This window comes from Callithrix jacchus, chromosome 6 (assembly GCF_049354715.1).
Source record: "Callithrix jacchus isolate 240 chromosome 6, calJac240_pri, whole genome shotgun sequence".
NCBI classification, from domain to species: Eukaryota; Metazoa; Chordata; class Mammalia; order Primates; family Cebidae; genus Callithrix; species Callithrix jacchus.
Window position 1 is genome coordinate 145,955,604 of NC_133507.1, and position 19,894 is coordinate 145,975,497.

General features: G+C 38.4%; 1 long non-coding RNA gene across 1 annotated transcript in view; it reads left to right on the forward strand.

The window, feature by feature from the left end:
* The window catches only part of LOC144576720 (uncharacterized), a 124,456-nt gene that overhangs the window by 89,186 nt on the left and 15,376 nt on the right, over positions 1–19,894 (forward strand). Inside the window, exons 3-5 of the long non-coding RNA XR_013519127.1 lie at positions 33–132; positions 535–624; positions 6,098–6,304. This is a non-coding gene — a long non-coding RNA (uncharacterized LOC144576720). The remainder of the gene's footprint in view (positions 1–32; positions 133–534; positions 625–6,097; positions 6,305–19,894) is intronic.

The window sequence follows — 19,894 nt, forward strand, 5'->3', positions numbered from 1 at the left end:
CACTAAAAGAACTGTCACTCATCCTGGGACAGGAAACGTGGGCATCCCTTCGGAACTGAAATGGAGAGGGACTTCCTCCACTCTTTATTCCAGGGCAAGAGGTCACAGGTGGGGTAGGAAGAGTCCTGACAGGTAAGCGTGATTAGAGAAACCTCTGGGTGCTCTGGGGATGTGCTCTGGGGGGTGTGTTGATTTCAAAAAGTTATATAAGTAAAACGCTACAGTGCAGGTCCAGGCTCAAGGTGGTGGAAAGCAAGCCCAAGTGAGTGTAGCCATGAGAGGTAGACTTCCTCCACCACCCCACCACAACATGATCCAGGGAAGTCAGGAAGGAGTGGGGAGATGGGAGCCATCACTGAGTCCCTCCCACCTCTACTGGAAGTAAATCCTTCCCTTTCCTGATCCTCACAGTGGGGGAGAGTAGCCCAAGGGTAAAAAATGTCCAAGATAATTCACTTAGATTAAGTTGACGGACAGGAAATAATAAAAAGAGATTAAATTAGTCATAAAGTTGTGAATCTATCTGTGTGACAGATAAGGTGGTCAAGAGAGTGCTATGGGGAAGCTGAAAGGTTGACTATGCTGACAGTCTGGAAAGGTGAGCTCACCTTCAGAGAATCCCAGGTATGTATGAGGTTCTCCCCAAATGGAAGGTATGCAGTACAAAATGCAGAAATGGCTTTAGTTCTCATAACAGATGCCTCCCCCAAGCTGAAACCCAGCCTGGTGCCCTGCAGCTCATACTGGATCTTTTATGTTGTTCTAAATTAAATTCAGAGCAATTCAGCCTCTGCCGCAAGTACTATTATGTGGGCTTACTTTCACTAAATCTGTGTTTATAGGAACATAAAATACATGTTGTTCCTATCGTCAGATTTTATTATTGATGATGATCTCTGATCTATCCCCATCAACTGCCCTTTTAATCACTGTCAGTCAGTTAAAATAAGGGCCTTCCTCCACTCAACCGTATTTAGGGCTAATTAAGAGTAAATAACTATTCCCAGCAAGGAAGGCAGCATTCAAGCAAATCTTTGACAAATGCAGCCTTCTCTTTGGAGAAACATATTCTTGTCGGCTGCCAGTAAATATTTCCATACAACCAAAAGAAACTCCGTATTTTCCCCCATAGAGGATGTCATGCTGCTTTAATACAAGTAGGGAAAAATAAATACCAGTGAAGGCCAGGAAGGAAAACACAAGAAACATTTAATTAAGAAAAAATATGTAATTCTCCATCTCTTTCAGTGTATCCCAGCTCCGTTTGCTTGCAGTCCTCAGCTGTATGAAGCAAATGAATGCAATCACAGGCTTTTAGCTCCCACTCAAGTCTGACATTTCCCCTAAATCTTCCCTCTTCCCTCCACTCCCACCCTCTCTGTGATGCAACACAATTCATTCATTATACTTTGAAGGTTACAGTCGATTGCTCCAAAACAAGAATGCAAAATGGATAGGACCAGACTTCCTGCATTTCGAAGGTTCATCTTGATTTCAGTTCCCCAGGCTCTCTGCAATGTATTACCCAAAAGACTCTGTTAAATTTTGCTTTGACTGGGCCTTTGAATTTCCCCCTTTCATTTAAAGATGAGAGTTACAGTTACTTAGAAATACAGATTTTAATATTTCTTATATTTTCCATTGGACTCTTACAGCTATTTTTGTGAATTTCTTCTAACTGATAAAAGTTAAAATGAAATGTCTTCCTACCCAGGAAACGAAGAAGAAAGGAGTGCATTAAAAGATGCATAAGCTCAGAAAAATTGGGCTGGATGAGGAAAAAAGTACCCTTTGAGCTATCCTTATGGAAATATAAGAAATATTTCTTATATTTATCCCTGTTTATGGAAATGTAAGAAAGCTCTATTATAAAACATAGAGTTGGAACAAATTAACATAATGAAGAAACAAGCAAGGGTTTTTTTTAATGCAAACGCATTTTAAAAAGAAATTTTATATGCATTCAACAGAGTGGTTGAACATCAACATGTACGCTCTGTTCAGTCTTTCTTACTAATTTCTCCAGCTAGTTTCTTTTTTTAATTAAACTTTTATTTTAAGTTCACGAGTACATGTGGAGTTTTGTTATACAAGTAAACTACATGTCACGGGGGTTTGTCATACAGATTATTTCACCACCCGGATACTAAGCATAGTACCCATTATTTTCCCTGATCCTGTCCCTCCTCCTACCTTCAGGTAGGCCCCAGCGTCTGTTATACCTCTCTTAGTGTCCATGTGTTCTCATCATTTAGCTCCCACTTATAAGTGAGAACATGTAGTATATGGTTTTCTGTCCATGTGTTAGTTTCTTAAGGATAATGGCTTCCAGCTCCATCCATGTTTCTGCAAAGAACATGATCTCATTCTTTTATTATGGCTTCACAGTATTCCATGGTGTGTAAACACCACATTTTCTTTATTCAGTCTGTCACTGATGGACATTTAGGTTGATTCCATGTCTTTGCTGTTGTGAATAGTACTGCAATGAACATACAGATGCATATGTCTTTATAATAGAACAATTTATATTTCTTTGGGTATATACCCAGAATAGGATTGCTGGGCTGAATGGTAGTTCTGTTTTTCCAGCTAAGGTTTCTTAACTCTTGTTTCTGTTGATTCTCCAAGGAGGCTAGAAACATTAATAATCTTTAGAATTATTTTTAATTAATTAACTTAAAAATTATCGGCAGATTCCAGTTTGCTAAGTGCTAGTTGGCACCAATGTGCTAAGTTTTGCTGGATATTGATTATAATGTCCAGGTTCAATTATTTTTTCCACAACTCTTTGTTGAGTATGTATCATTCGTCAGATAGATCTCCAAGTGCTGAGAATACAGAAGCAAGAAACGTGGAATGCAGATTCAGCCTGCACAGCTTACACTCTGATAAGGAAGATATCCAATATCAAATGGGCTCATCACATTTCACGAGTCATTTGTGCTATGAATAAAGTCACAAATCTTATCAGGGGAAGCTGGCTAGTTTAGAGAAGTTCACTAGGAAAGGCCTACGGAGTTGGTGACTTTTGAGCAAAGACTGTAATAGGCAAGGCAGAGAGTGGTCGGAGATATGTTGGGGAGATGAGCTTGACCAGCCTTGTAGACCATGGCAAAGACTCGGATCTTGAATTTGAGAGAGAATGAAAGGCTTAGCTCATCGAAGTTGTGTTATTTTATGAAGATCTCCCTGACTATATGAAGAATAGGCTCCTGCATAAGATTGCCATATAAAACTTAGGATGCTCAGTTAAATTTGAACTTCAGATAAACAACAAATAATTTTAGTATAAGCATGTCTTAGATATGTCATGGGGCATACTTCTACTAAAAACAATTTATTGTGAGGCCAGTACCCCTAAAATAAAATGCTGCAGTCACTAAGCAACCTGAGAGTAACCCTTGCATGGTTCACTATCCTCCTGTTTTTCTAATCCCTTTCCTCCCACTCTCCAAGTAAACTCTTCCAGCCTGATGCTCATGGATTTTCAGTGAAGGCAAGGCTGCAACTTTGGCCAATGACTTCCCCCATGTTTATCTCTCTCTCTTTCTCTCTCTCTCTCTCTCGATGGAGTCTCACTCTGTTGCCCAGGCTGTAGTGCAGTGGTACAATCTTGGCTCACTGCAACCTCTGCCTCTCAAGTTCAAGCAATTCTCCAGCCTTGGCCTCCCAAGTAGCTGGGACTACAGGTGTGTGCTACCACACCTGGCTAATCTTTGTATTTTTGGTAAAGACGAGGTTTCACAATGTTGGCCAGGCTAATCTTGAACTCCTGACCTCAAGTGATCCGCCTGCTTCAGCCTCCCAGTGTGCTGGGATTACAGGTGCAAGCCACTGTGCCTGGCCCCAACTATCTCTTTAACAAGTCCCTGCTTACTTCCTCTTCCACAGTCTCTACCTAGGCTTCCGACCAGTGGCTCTGTCCTCCCTTCATGACATGCTAACATCTCAGAGTATTAAGATTGTTCTCCTATCCCCAAGGCAATGCTGCTGGAACTTTGTGAGGACACACACACACACACACACAGAAAAAGAAAGAGAGAGAGAGAAAGAGAGAGAGAGTCATTGTTTCCTAAGCACCCAGGGTTAACCTGCTAAGTGTACTTGGGTACACGTGGTGAGACTTTGACTCTCTCCCCCGATCAGTATCGACACTCAATAGCAGCAAGCCTTGATAAACAAGGTATCACAAACACTTGCAGACTGTGAAGTTCATTCTGGAGACTATAGGTCAAAGATGGGGAGCCAAGCAGTAGTTTTTAATGAGAAATATGAGAGACACTTTTCTGTTTCTTAGCACTTAAGAAAACCAAAAATTATAGACAGTTGAAGAACTAAAGCTGATTTCCTAGTGTAATGTACTAGTAGGCTCAGGCCGCTGTAATGAAATCCCACAGGTGGAGTGACTTAAACACCAAAAATTTATTTTCTCAGTTCTGGAGGCTGGAGTCGAAGACCAAGGTGTGAAAAGGACTGGTTTCTTCTAAAGCAGTCCTGTCTCCCTGGCTTGCAGACATCTCTCTGTGTCCTCACGTCGTCTTTCCTCTTTGTGCACGCATCTCTGGTGGTCCTTGGTGTCCAAATTGCCTCTTTTTATAGGAACACCAGTCATGTCCGATTAGGGCCTACCCTAATGGGCTCGTCTTAACTCAATAACCTCTTTACAGGCCCGTTCCAAATACACAGGAGTCACACTCTGAGGCTCTGGAGGCTAGGGCTTCAATACATGCATTTTGAAGGAACACAATTCAACTCATAACAAGTGAGGATACACTTATAATGACAGTTGAAGTCTCCAACAGCTGAGGGACTGAAAAACCAAATTGGCTTCCCAGAACAGCAGAATAATAGAGCTCTCTACTGGTGGTCAGGACAAGAAACAAATGGATGGAACACAGGGTCAGATACTCACCTGGGTCTGGCATCCCTCCGATCTCAAATGTGAAATATCTGTTTTCTCAATGGATAAGCAGTCATCTGCTCTTTTCTTATGGGGAGTCAACTAGTCCATAAGGAATATAGAAAGATTAGGAAAGCATGTGTAACACATAATTCCAAATTTAATTCTAAAAATTCCCTGATCTGTAAAGTTTGATAATCATCAGCCATAGACTATGTTAAAAGGGTTTGAAGGGGTTTCATGATATGGCAAAGGGCATAATAAGCCTTTTAATAATGGGAGATTAGTAAACACAAAAGAAAAATTTGGAAGCCACTATCCAGACTAGTACTTTTAAAAATTTTCAAAAAATATTAATGTGATGGCAGAGGAGGGCAAACCCCTGGCTGGGAGAACAATGTCTCAGTCAGCATGGGCTGCCATAGCAAAATACCATCAGCTGAGTGGCTAAAACAGCAGACATTTATTTCTCACCATTATAGAGGCTGGAAGTCCAAGATCATGGTGCCTGGTCAGGTCCTCGTGAGGGCCCTCTTCCAGGTGGCAGTCAGCCAACTTCTTGCTGGTTCCTCCCATGCTGGAGAGATAGAAAACTCCAGACTCCTCCTCTTCTTCTTTTGGAGACAGAGTCTCATTCTGTTGCCCAGGCTGAAGTGCAGTGGTGTGATCTCAGCTCACTGCAACCTCTGCCTCCCAAGTTCAAGTGAGTCTCCTGCCTCAGCCTCCCGAGTACCTGGGATTACAGGTGCCTGCCACCACACCCAGCTGATTTTTGTATTTTTTAGTAGAGACAGGGTTTCACTGTGTTGGCCAGGCTGGTCTTGAACTCCTGACCTCTGGTGATCCACCCACCTCAGCCTCCCCAAGTGCTGGGATTGCAGGTGTGAGCCACCACCCCTGGCCTCTTCCTCTTCTTACAAGGATACTAATTCAATTAAGAGGGCTTCACCTTCATGACTTCATCTAAACCTAGGCACCTCCCAAAAGCCCCATCTCCAAATGCCATCACTTTGGCCATTAGAGCTTCCACATGTAAATGTGGGAAAGAGGACACAAAATTTAATCCATAATAAGAAGAGAGAATGGGTGATTGTGATTTACCATAAAAATATATTTGAACTTTACATTTGGTTCTATAACAGTTTTTTTTTTTTATTTTAATGAAAAATACCTATGTCACTTTGGTCCCCTAAGTTCCTCAAGAAAGTCCATGCTCCAACAAGAGGCATCTTGGAACTGAGACAGCCAGGTGGGAAGGGCTCCTGGCAAAACTTCAATCGGTCTGCGCACTGGGAGGAATGAACAGTGGGATGGAGCCATGGAAGTCTGCACCACCGTTTTCAGCAGGGAAGGGCCTGGCCCCTCCTCTTTCTGTGCGAAACTTGAGATTCACACTTCAAGGTGGGAAGCGCACCTTTTTCCCTTTTTACCCAGTAAAACTCTGCTTTACTCACCCTTCAAATTGTCTGCAAGCTTAAATTTTCGTAGCCCTGTGCCAAGGACCCCGTCTTTAGCTGAGCTAAGGAAGAGTCCTGCAACAGAACTTTGCCTGATCCCTGGCATCATCTCCGCTCCCTGCTTACCTGTGCCTTAGCTGGAGAATCTTGACCTCAGAGGCTTACCTGTCCTCAAAGAGCAGGGAGTAAGACCCTCAGACAAAAAGTCTAACTCATAACCTCATTAAGCCTCGGGCATAGGACTTGTTCCAGGCATTCTATGAACACATGAAGGTCTAGATTCTACTGCAGACAAAGACAGAAATTCTCCCTTCTCATCCCAAGGCAGCAGCTCTACAAATCTCCCTGACTACCCCAGGAGCTCCCATCATATTTTTTGTTAGTTAACGTTACCAGTTGTCTATGTACAATTAGACTGCATAACAAGCAACCACAAAACCTCTGTGGTATAAACAATAACTTTTTTTTTTTTGCTCATGATTCTATGACTTGGCTGGACAGTTCTTCTGATCTTGGCTGGGCTTATATAAGTAGTTCTTCTTCTCTTGCTTGGGGGTGAGTCATAAGTCTGACCATACACTGGCTTTTAGTTCGTGTGGAAGGGTCCTGGCTGAGATGACTGGCTTTGCTCCACATGGTCCCTCATCCTCCAGCCAGTTAGGCCAGGTTTGTTCTCATGACAGAAAGAATAGAGAGCAGAGGTGTTATAAGACCTCATAAGGCCTGGTTCAGAGGCAAGGCCACATTCTCTTGGCCAAAGTAAATCAAAAGGCAAACCAAGATTGAAGGAAGAGGGAAACAGACTATACTCTTGATGGGAGAAGTAGCAAGATCATTTTGCAAAGGGCACAGATTCAGGGATGGGTAGAGAACTGAGGTGGTTTTCTCAGTCAAAAGTAGGCACTCTAAGCCAACTATTTTATAAGCAAAATTCTATGTTCATATTCTCTTTCTGCATATTGGTTAGTTATGAAGGCCCAGGAACTATATTGGAACTCAGGATAGAGTATTGCTGTGGGAAGATCTTAAGTCCTCTTTGGGCATGCATTTTAGCAACTTATACACACTGGTTGACAGGAGGAGGGGGAGAACGAATCTTCTCTAGTAAGGACTGCCTTGAAGTCTGTTGGTTGACTGGTGACGAGTCAGATTGAACAGAATCCTGGATAGAAGTGAGATAGATTTGTGAGAAATTTATTAGAGTTGTGACAATTTGGCATCTGCTAGGGTAAAGATTTCAATCATGTGGAGAAAGAAAAGAATGTCAAAAATGTGGAGGAAAAAGATTATGTAAGTCAGTGATGCTTAGATTTATAGTAGGAAAATACATCATATTTTGGAAGCTAGTCTAAGAAACTTCAGTAATTATGAGTCAGATTTATAGCTCATAAAATGTAGTTTTTTTCTGGAGATTACATACCACAGTTAAAAGAGAATATACTAAAAAAGTTTATCCTTTCATTTTAAACTAGATGTCATTACCCTAGTCAGATATTTACTTCTCTTTATCTACAACTCAAGATGAATGTTGTGGAAAGGAGGAAAAGGACTTCATCATTTCAGGAATAGTCATGCAAAGTAAATTTCAGAATCTAGAAGGAAGGGACACAGAGAACTACGTTGATTGAACATAACATTTCATATGTGAGACACTGTGATGGGTATATTATGTCATTTAATCTCCACCATAATATTGTGAGATTGGCACGAATAGTCCCTGATTTTACAGGTGAGGAGGCAGAGGCTCAGAGAGGACAAGTAGCTTGCCTAAATTCACACCACTAGTGAGATCCAAAGACACACATTCAACTCTAAATTCCTGTTGCCCTTTTCTTCTTGGCTGTAATTATTCCACTGCAGCAAACCACTGCTGAGACAGCCACGTGTTGGCAGGGGGGCGGTGGGAGGGGTCCCTGAAAAAACTCCAACTGGCCTGCGCACTGGAAATGCGCACTGGGGTTGAGTCACATACATGCGCTGTTTGCAGTGGGGAGGAGCCTGGCCCCTCCTCTTCCTGTGTGGAATCTGGGATTCAAACTGAGAGACAGGAAGTGCTCTAGCAGGAACTCTGTCCTTGGAGAAAATCCATAGTCCCCCCTTGTTTTCCTTTTCACCCAATAAAACCCTGTTTTACTCACTTTTCAAATCGTCTGCGAGCCTAAACCTTGTGGTCATGGGTCAAGGACCCCATCTTTAGCTGAACTAAGCGAAAGTCCTGCAATACTACCATCTTGGGTAACCTCTTTCATATCTTTGTAATTTGAAAATTTTAAAAGTTATTGAATTTGTTTTGTTCGTTGTGTGTTTATTGCCTCAAATACAGAGAAAGGAAGCCCATTTAATGCCACATGAAGGCCTCACTCTTTCTTCCTAGTCTTGCTCTGGATTGATTTTTGTTAATCTAAAGACAGAGACCCACCATCAGTGGCAAAAGCCAGCAGGAATGGTAAATACCAGTGATGCCATGATTCCATAGTTTACAAATTTGAGGAAGAGCTTTGGTCCAGGGCAGGGTTAGGGAAGAAAAGTGACAACCACTCATCTAGGCAGATGCCCTGGGGCACTGCTGGGGTGGCCGTGCCAGCATCCATGGTGAGGTAATTCTAAAGAACAGCAGGATTTATTCATTCATCCCACAGGCCTTCTCAGACAGTTAGGGGAAATGAGTTTCACATGCATTTCCTGTTAGAAAAAAAAAAAAAATCCCATAGTGGCACTACTCAAATAGTGTTTTTAAAATCCTTTTTTGTGTTTCCTCTAAAAGTACTTTGTTTTGCAAGAGATTTTTCAGGATGTGATATCATCCTAAATATTCTTTCACCAATTTCATCACCAATTACTTCAAATCTAGACAGTTTGTCCAGCTTTACAAGGTAGTTAGGGTCACTGCAGGAACCAAAATAGTGATGACAGGAACAGTTTGATTCCATGGCCAGTGGGAGTCATGTGCAACCTGTCTGCTGGATGAACATTTACTACATAACTCAGAGATAGAATTCACTGGTTCTGGAGTCATGAGTAACATTTATAAATAAAGCAGTTAAGAAAATTACAACTGGAAGCTTGAAATAATGACTCACTAGTTCTTCCTGAGTTCTTAAGAATAAACTGTCCAGAATTGTTGGAGAAGTTGACACCTCCAAAACTGTCATTTAGTTTCCTGAGTAGAGTTCAGAGTTCAGAACTTCCTACTTCCCTCTCTTAGTTTTTTCTCAATGATTCTCAACCAGAGGAAGCAAGGCCTCCTCAATCCCTGCTCCCAGGTTCCCCAGGGTGGGGTGTAGGTAGAGAAAAATTAAATCCAGTTTTACACAGATTTGCTCTTCTCTAAGATTCTTGCCTCAAAGATAAGAGAAAATTGAGAGAATGTTGGCATCTTGTTGATGAGTCACTTGAGACAATGCTAAGTCATTCTTAGAAAAGGATAAGGAAAGAGACATTCAATATTGAAGTTTGGAGTTGGAGACAGTTCCAGAACTTATTATGGAAATAACATTTGCCACAGATAAAATCTAGCTGTGAAAGACAAGTCTTCTATCATGAGAATCTTTTCGGTCTTGTGAAATTTGGCAGCTTCTATCAAAAGAACAGGAGGTAGAGACCAGCAGCTTTGGCCAGAGTGGCTAGTAATTGATGTCTGTGTCCCTGGTTTGAGAATCCCGGCTTTGTTCAAAGGAAATCCTGGCTGGCCCTGCCCACTCACTGGACTCAATAGTCCTCAGCAGTCCATGGAGATCCCAGTTACAACCTCAACAGCATGAGGAGGAGGAGAAAAGACACACTATGAGCCGTTGGAACTACCCAGTCTAGGAAACTTGGGAATCTGCCCTCTCCGGACCAGACCTAGACAACACAGTATGGGCAAGACTATAAATGGCATTAGCATTTCACAGGCCCAGGAAGAGGTGGGAAGGGGGACAATGAGTGAGATCTTGGCAATATTTTAGGTAAAACTTAGCTCTGCAGCTGCCAAGTGACCCTGATTGTGTGCATCAGAAGAACCCACTGTAGATGTGAGGTTGATCTGGCTTTGGCAGCTGTCTCTTCACTGATCATTGGCACTGACCTGACCCACCTGGCTGGCTCAGAGAGGGCCCTTTCCCTCCCAGACCAGCAGCCTCTCTTCTTTGAGTCTTTGTTCCCATCAGATACAACTTCTGTTACTAAACCTCCTGGGACAGGAGACACTTCCTCCCACCTCTCCGTTTCCGCTTCCTACAGAAAAGGGATCAGTAATCAACCAGGGCTTTGAGCCACATTTCAATTCTAAACAGTCATTTGTTTTTACAATAAGGAGTAAGCCAACATGTGTCTCCTTTGGAATTTGAAAGGAATTCCTTTGCCCAGAGGGATGATGACTTGGGCATCAATTCCCACTTTCCTGTTAAATGCCCTCCTTAAGAAGTAACCCAGAAAAAACCATGCTTAGTCATCAGCAATCAAATGTATAAAAATCATGAACTTGTGTGAATCACCTTTCTGGTAAGGAAATAATCAACTAGAAGTCAGTTTGAGGTAGCTGTTGAAGAATAGTAAGAAACCTTCACCTTCAAGTCAGCTGTTTGTTTTAATTAGTGGCAGTGGAAAAGCATGAACAATTAAGGCTTACACTATGAGAAATAACAATAATAATAATAATACAGTATCCGGGGAGACCCAAGAAAAAAAGGAAAAATCAACAAGATTGTGAAAGCCTGCTGTTATAATTCATGTATTTTAAAAATTTCACATTTTTATAAAGTTCAGTTTAGCAAAGATTTTTTTTTTGGAGTGTTTACTGTGTGCTAGACAATCTGCTAAGTTCAGGAGGTAGAAAGATGAATAAGACCAAGTATCTCTCCTAGAAAAACTATGCTAAGCACATGGTAGACATTCAATAAATGTCAATTCTCTCTCTCTCTCTCTCTCTTTTTTTCTTTGCTAGTGAGAAAAATTTTGTATTCATGAATATTTATTATGATTGCTAAGGGATTTTTTTTAAACAATCTACCGTGGCAGAGAAGGCTAACTATCCTCCCAAATACATTCTTATCTTCTTTGGGTGCAGTAATAGACTACATTTCCCAGCATCCTTTGCAAATAATATGACCATGTGATTAAATTCTAGCCACTACCGTGTGATCAGAAGTAATGAGTTGCTTCTATGCTTAGGATTTGTAATATATGATCATAACTTCACCATAGTTAACATTTTAGGCTACCATGGCATAAAAAATAGATTGTTCTTCATTCTGAGGCCCTTCTCTGAAGAATTCTTAAACAGGGGGATGGGCATGATCAAATACACTATGAGTAAAATCCTTCTGGTAGCTGGTAGGAGATGGATTGCAGGACCAGGGAAGATGATAGGACAAGCAGAGTGGTTTGTTGGCTCTTGCAGGAATTCAGGGGGAAAATCATGAGGGCCTGAGATAAACTGCCTCTGGGTATTTAGAATAGAAACTAATTAAATATATTATTGTCAGTCCTCGGTTGCTAAAAGTTATTTGAAGGCAGATGGGGATGGGAAATATACTAGCTTTGTCTCGATCCCGTAACTCACTGGACACAGCCAAGGAGAAAGGCTCCCACCACTTTTTCCATTTCCTTTTCTTTCTCCAGATCCTCCTCCTCCCCAGCTGTGGTGATTTTCTGTTTTTCAAACATCAGGATATACCATTGAGTACACATGCACGGAGGGTAATGTTAGTGGAAACTCCAAATTGTATAATTGCACTCCACAGTCAAACCATAGTCCAATACCACTATAAATTCTTTATGAAAATGCCTTTAGTCAGCAATTCTTACGGTTAGCCTTTGGAAAGAATCTTGCTGGAGAAAAATTCTAATCAATAGAAAGCATGCAAAAGGAATACTTAGCAAAATACTTTAGACTAGACTGGTTAAATTGGAAGGCAGGAAAAAAGATGAGAAAAATATTTTAACATATAATTTATAACAATTTTTGTAATAAGAGGAAAAACTGTAATAAATAACAAATTTCAAAAGGCTTAGGCATCAGGTTAATCAGGCACCAGAAAACTGCAAAAGGCTTGATGGTCTAAACCATTGCCAGGATACAATAGAGATGCATTTACATCCTTGATCTTAGTTAGGTAACTTACATTTTTGCAGTAGTCTACCACAGCAAAGCATGGTAACATTGTCAGTCTGAACCTCAGAATTTGAAGTGATATATTTTGACTTTGATTTTACAGATATCTTTTTCCTTAATGCAACTGGGGAGGGAGAAGCTTTGCAAAAGTTCAGAAGTAATTTGTTTCCCATTATTAAGCTTCAGTGTCTTTCCTTTGGCCTCACTTTCAGCTATAAGAGTATGGTATACCTTTAGCTACATATGAATATTCCTGGCATTTAATATTTGATTGATTTGTAAATCCTAAATTAATTATCCAAACTTTTAGGAAAAACTATCAGCCCTACTTTTTACCCAATTTGACTTGGGAAAGAGGCAAACCATTCTGGCAGTCTGAGAGGTTCTAGCTTTGACTATAAGGAAAGGAAATTTTTTAAAAAAATACTTTTCTGTCTCATGGTGTTCTTAGTAGCCAGAAGAATGTTCATTCTTTGAAGATAAAATGTAGAGTCAGATTAACAAAGGAAACATCTGCCAATGGAAACATCAATGAGAATTAGTTATGCGTTCTGGAAAAATATAAGATTTAGCCCAACTATGTTAATATTACTTAATAAGACTGAACAACAGAATTGGCAACAATATTTCTTATTGAACTATTTTATGGAAATCCTATGAAAGTAATTGAAAATAGAAACATTAAATTGCTTCTGCAGAAAGAATGAGTATTTCTTTTCTTCTACCCTCAACATTTTGCAAATCTATAGTAAGAGCTTGGAAGAAGAATACATAAAAAAAAGCACCTCAAGATGTGGAACAGATATAGAAGTTAACTGTGAAGCAAGGTTTTATATAGCAAACTTTTTCCCACTGACTTTCTTCTTAAAATGGAATTAATCTATTCTACTGCTTCAAAACAAAAATGACTTCCAGATGGAAATAAAAATTGAACCCAAGAATGCAACATCTTTTCTATAGCATACATTTAAAGTAAATTAAATTGGCCATGTTACTCATATTAACACAAAAAATACACATGCCAAAAGTGAAAATTATAGAAATGTCAAGCCATTGTGTAAGGGAATAATGCCCTAAGATGTGGCATTTCCAAGTAACTAAGGCTTCACAATATGCTCATAATTCCTAGATTCAAGTCTACCCCACTTCACGGTTTGTTTTTAACCTTGCTATCAGTTACTAATCTCTATCAATTCAGGTTACACTGAATTTAGGGGTCATTGATCAGTAAATTATTTGAGATCAGTTATAACCACTAAGGGAACAATCCACTGTGCCATGATGGTTGTTTATACTTACATTGTGGTCGGCAAACCTTTTATGACCAGTCTTAGAAAAGAAACTAAGACTAGGCATCAAGAAATGTTTATCACAATTTAATATTGCTATGATACCTAAGCATGCAGTCTAAGTAGGAGTGATTTATTCAATTACAAATAGACCAAAATAATCAGCCAAAGATAGATGGGATTTTTTCTAAGTCTTTCACCATAAATAGATTGAGAAGTATTGGTCTACATTGAATTAGGAGATATAATCATCATCCAAGTGTGGGGACAGGAAGATGCCAGATGGGAAGAAGAGAAATATTTTGATCGTCCCAAAGTTTATTTTTTAAAAAACTAAAGAGTTTCCAAAGAGCAATGGGCATCACTAAAAGCATAATCCACCTTTTACATTTGGAACTTGGGGTACAGTCAGGGGAAAGCCAGAGCCAAATTCCAGTCTGGCAGCTAATTTTCAAAATTTATTATTAATGATAACACATAATACATAATAAAATAACTCAAAATTATATTATTCAGAGATAATATCACAGTATTTGAGGAATGTGCTCCTCAATTATTTCTCATATCATACAGTTCACTTAGTTGATCATAATTATTTTCAAATTCAATAAATATACTTCTCTGTCAGCATTAATAACTGCAGAATATTCCACTTTATTAATATTCTATAATGTATTTAAACAATCTGCTACTTTAAAGTATTTAGATTATTTAGGTTAATAAGTATCTTTTTCCATTCTCTACTTTTAACCTATTTGTGTCCTTATATTTAAAGTACCTTTCTCGTATGCAGCATATAGTTGGGATAATTGGGTCTTATCTTTTTTTCTCCTTTATATTAGGTTTGAGGGTACATGTGCAGATTTGTTATGTAGGGAAATTGCATGTCACTGAGGCTTGATGTACAAATGATCCCATCACCAATGTACTGAGGTACCTGGTAGGTAGTTTCCCGATTCATGACTTCTTCCCACCCTCCACCCACAGCAGTCCTAAATGCCTATTGTTCCCATTTTGTGCCCGTGTGTATTAAATGTTTACCTCTCGCTTGTAAGTGAGAACATTGCAGTATTTGGCTTTCCGTTTCTGAGTTGGTTTGCTTAGGATAATGACCTACAGCTGTATCCAAGTTGCTGCAAAGGACATGATTTTATTCTTTTTTATGACTGCATAATATTCCATGGTGTTTATGTAGCACATTTTATTTATTCAGTCCACCATTGATGGGCATCTTGGTTGATTCCATGTTCAATGAACATGCAAGTGCATGTGTCTTTTTGGTAGAATAATTTATTTCCCTTGGGTATATACCAATAGTAAGATTGCTAGGTCAAGTGGTAGCTCTAAATTCTTTGAGAAATCTCCTCAGTGGCTGAACTCATTTACGTTCCCATCAGTAGTGTGTATGTGTTCCCTGTTCTTTGCAGCTTCACCAGCATTTGCTGTTTTTTGACATTTTAATAATAGCCTTTCAACTGATGTGAGATGGCATCCTATTGTGGATTTTATCTGCATTTCTCTAGTAACTAGGGGTGATGAGCATTTTTCATATTTTTTTGGCAGCATGTATCTCTTATTTGAGAAATGTCTGTTTTGTTCTTTGCCCAATTCTTTTAGCAGAGTTATTTGGTTTTTGCTTGCTGATTTAAGGTTCTCATAGATTGTGGATGTTACATCTTTGTTAAATGTATAGTTTGCAAATATTTATTCCCATTCTGTAGGTTGTCTGCTCTCTTGACAGTTTCTTTTCCTATGCAGAAGCTCTTTAGTTTAATTATGACCCACTTGTCAATTTTCATTTTTGTTGCAATTGCTTTGGAAGACTTAGTCATAAATTATTTACCAAGGCCAATGTCCAAAATGGTATTTCCTAGATTTTCTTCTAGGGTTTTTATTGTTTTACATCTTACATTTTAGTCTTTAATCCATCTTGAGTTAAATTTTGTGTATGATGTAAGGAAGGGGTCCAGTTTCAATATTCTGTATACAACTATCCAGTTATCCTAGTACTATTTATTGAATCCTTCCTTATTGCTTGTTATTGTTGACTTTATCAAAGATCAACTGACTGGAGGTATGTGACTTTCTTTTTCTCTGTCCTGTTCTACTGGTTTGTCTGCATTCATACTAGTGCCATGATGTTTTGGTTATTGTAGCCTTGTAGTATAGTTTGAAGTCAGGTAGTGTGATGCCTTCAAATTTGTTATCTTTGCTTATGACTGCCTTGGATATTTGGGCTCTTTTGCGATTCCATTAGAATTTTAGAATAGTGTTTTTCTAATCCTGTGGAAAACGTCATTGGTAGTCTGATGGGAGTAGCATTGAATCTTTAAATTGCTTTGGGTGGTATGGCCATTTTAAAAATATTAATTTTTTTCAGTCCATGAACATGGAATGTTTTTCCATTTATTCATGTCATTCCTAATTTCTTTCAGTATGTTTTATAATTCTCATTGTAGAGATCTTTCATGCTGTATTTCTAGGTATTTTATATTTTTGTGGCTACTGTGAATAGGATTGCATTCTTGATTTGGCTCTTAGCTTGAACACCGTTGGTGTATAGAAATCCTACTGATTTTTGTACATTGTGTATCTAGAAATTTTACTGAAGTTGTTTATCAGTTTTATAAGCTTTCTGGTGGAGTCTATAGGGCTTTCTAGGTATTGAATCATATCATCTGCAAAGACAGTTTGACTTCCTCTCTTCCTACTTGGATGCCTTTCATTTCTTTCTTTTGTCTGTTCTGGTTAGAACTTCAAGTACTATGTTCAATAGGAGTGGTGCATCCTTGTCTTGTTCCAGTTCTCAAGAGGAACACTTCTAGCTTTTTCCCATTCCACAAGTATTATTTTACATCTCATAATAATCTCTGAGTATGATATTGGCTGTGGGTTTGTCATAGATGGCTCTTATTATTTTCAGGTATGTTTCTTCGATGCCTAATTTGTTGCGGGTTTTTAACATAAACAGATGTTGAATTTTATTGAAAGCATTTTTGCATCTAATGAGATGATTGTGTGATTTTTTTATTTTAGTTCTCTTTATATGGTGAATCACACTTACTGGTTTGTGTATGTGGAACTAACCTTGCATTCCAGAGATAAAGCTACTTGATTGTGGTGAATTAACTTTTTGACATGCTGCTGGATTAGATTTGCTAGTATTTTGTTAAAGATTTTTGCATCTATGTTTATCAGTTATTGGCCTGAAGGTTTCTTTTCTTGTTATGTCTTTACCAGGCTTTGGTATTAGAATGATACTGGCTTCATAGAATAAGTTAGGGAAGAGTCCCTCCCCCTTCAATTTTTTTGAATAATTTTAGGAGCATTGGTACTAGCTGTTTGTATGCCTGGCAGAATTTAGCTGTGAATCCATCTGGCTCAGGGCTTTTATTGTTTGGTAGGCCTTTTATTACTGATTTGGTTTCAAAACTCATTATTGATCTATTCAGGATTTAAATTTCTTCCTTGTTCAATCTTGGGAGACTGTGTTTTCAGAAATTTGTTTATTTCTTTTAGGTTTTCTAGTTTGTGTGCATGGCATGTTCACAATAGTCTCTGAGGATCTTTTGTAATTTTGTGGGGTCAGTTGTAAAGTTGTCTTTGCCATTTCTGATTGTGTTAATTCAGATCTTCTCACTTTTTTCCTTGTTAATATAACTAGTGGCCTATCAATCTTGTTTAATCTTTTGAACAACTAACTTTTGGTTGTGTTGAGCTTTTTTATCTAGTTTTACATTGCAGTTTCATTCAGTTCAGCTCTGATTTTTATTTCTTTTCTTCTGATAGTTTTGGGATTGGTTTGCTCTTGGTTTTATAGTTCCTCTAGGTGTGATGTTAGATTGTTAATTTGAGATCTTTCAAACTTCTTAATGTAAGTGTTTTGCATTATAAACTTTCCTCTTAACACCATTTTAGTTGGGTCCCAAAGATGCTGGTATGTTGTGTGTCTGTTTTCACTAGTTACAATGAATTTTTTAAAATTCTGCCTCAATTGTATTCTGAAAAGTCATTCAGGAACAAGTTAACTTCCATGTTATTGTATTATTTTGATGGATCTTCTTGGTATTGATTTCTACTTTTCTTGTGCTGTGATCTGAGAATGTGGCCAATATGATTTCTGTTTTTATTTAATTTGTTTAAACTTGCTTTGTGAACAAACACGTGGCCAGTCTTAGAGTATTGTAGGTAATGTATATTTTGTTGTGGAGTAGAGTGCTTTGCAGATGTCTTTTAGGTTCAATTGGTCATGTCAAGTTTAATCCCAGAATATCTTCGTTAGTTTTCTGCCTCAGTGATCTGTCTAACATTGTCAGTAGGGTGTCAAAGTCCCCCATTATTAGTCTGTGGTTTTCTCAATCTCTTCATAAATCTCTAAAAACTTGTTTTATGAATCTAGGTGCTCCAATGTTGGGTGCATATATATTTAGAATCATTAAGTCTTCTTGTTGAAATAAGTTAGACCATACTTTTTAATCTTATATAACAATCTCTGCCTCTTCATTGGGGTTCTATATCATCTACATTTAATATTATGATTGATAAAGCTGAGGTTTGAATCTATCATCTTGTATTTGTTTTCTATTTTTTCCTTCTGTTGTTTGTTCTCTTTTTCTCTCTTCTATTGCTTTCATTTTATGTCTTACTATTCCATTTAATCTTCTTTGTTGGCTAATTAGCTGTAACTTTCTTGTGGTGTTATAGCAATTGTTTTAAGATTTATAATATACATCCTTTACTTCACATATTGTATAAGAACTTTAGAACATTTCTCCCTTCCTGGCCTTTGCACTCTCTTTGTCATACATTTTTTTCCATGTATATAAGAACTTCGCATACATTGTTATTATTTTTTCTTTACACAATTATCTTTTAAAAGTCTGCAGTAATTTTAAAATGATTTTCATCTTTATTCTCATAAGATTCGATCTAGTGTTCTTTGTTTACATTTTTTTGTTAAGATCATATTTTTATTTGGTGTCATTTTTATTCTGCCTGAATGATTGTTTCAACTTTTCTTTCAGTGTTGGTCTGCTGGTGATTACTTCTTTCAGTTTTTGTGTCTTAAGATGTTTTTGTTTTCCCTTGGTTTTGGGAAGATAATTTCACTGGGTATAGAATTCTAAGTTGACATAATTTTTTCTTTCAGTACATTCAACACAGTGCACTGTGTTCTGGTTTGAATTGTTTCTAGTAGGAATTTGCCATCATCCTTAACCTTGTTTCTGTTTGTGTTTTGTATCTTTTTTCCTCTGGCTGCCGTTAAGATTTATCTTTATCACTGGTGTTCAGCAATATGGTTATGATGTACCTTGCATTTTTCTTCAAGTTGATGTGCTGGGGTTTGCTGACCTTCTGACATGTATGTAAGGATGGTTTGTATCAAATTTGAAAAGTTTTCAGCCATTACTTTTCAAATATTTTTTCTCTGCTCCTTTGTCTCCCACATGGACTCTAATTTTATGTACACACAAACACACAAACACTTAATCATGTCCCATAGTTCACTTAGACTCTTTCACTACTTTTTTAAAATCTCTGTGTTTCATTTGGATAGTTTCTTTGCTATGTTTTCAAATTTACTAATTATTTTAGCCAGCTAAGGTTGCCATACAAACCACCACAAACTAGGTGGCTTAAACCACAGACATGTATTTCTCACAGTTTTGGAGGCTGGAAAACCAACTCAGTTTCTTATGAAGGCCCTCTTCCAGGCTTGCAAACAGCTGTCTTCTCACTGTATGCACACATGGCAAAGAGCAAGTAATCTTCCTCTCTTCATCTTCTTATAAGGTTGCTAATCACATCATGAAGGCCCAATCCTCATGACTTCATTTAACTCTAATTATCTTCCAAAGGCCTCATCTCTAAACACCATTACATTTGGGGTAAGGATTTTAATATACAAATTGAGGTGGAAGGACACAATTCAGTTCATAGCACTAATCTTTTCTTGCACAATATCTAATCTACTACAAATCCCGTCTAGTAGGCTTTTTATTCCAGATACCATAGTTGCCATTTATAGGTGTTTGATTTAATTTTTTTCATATTCCATGTCTTTATGTCTTCCAGGATCAACCTTTTTTCTTGCTTCTTGAACATATGAAATGCCTTCATAATAACTTTTAATGCCCTTGTCTACTATATT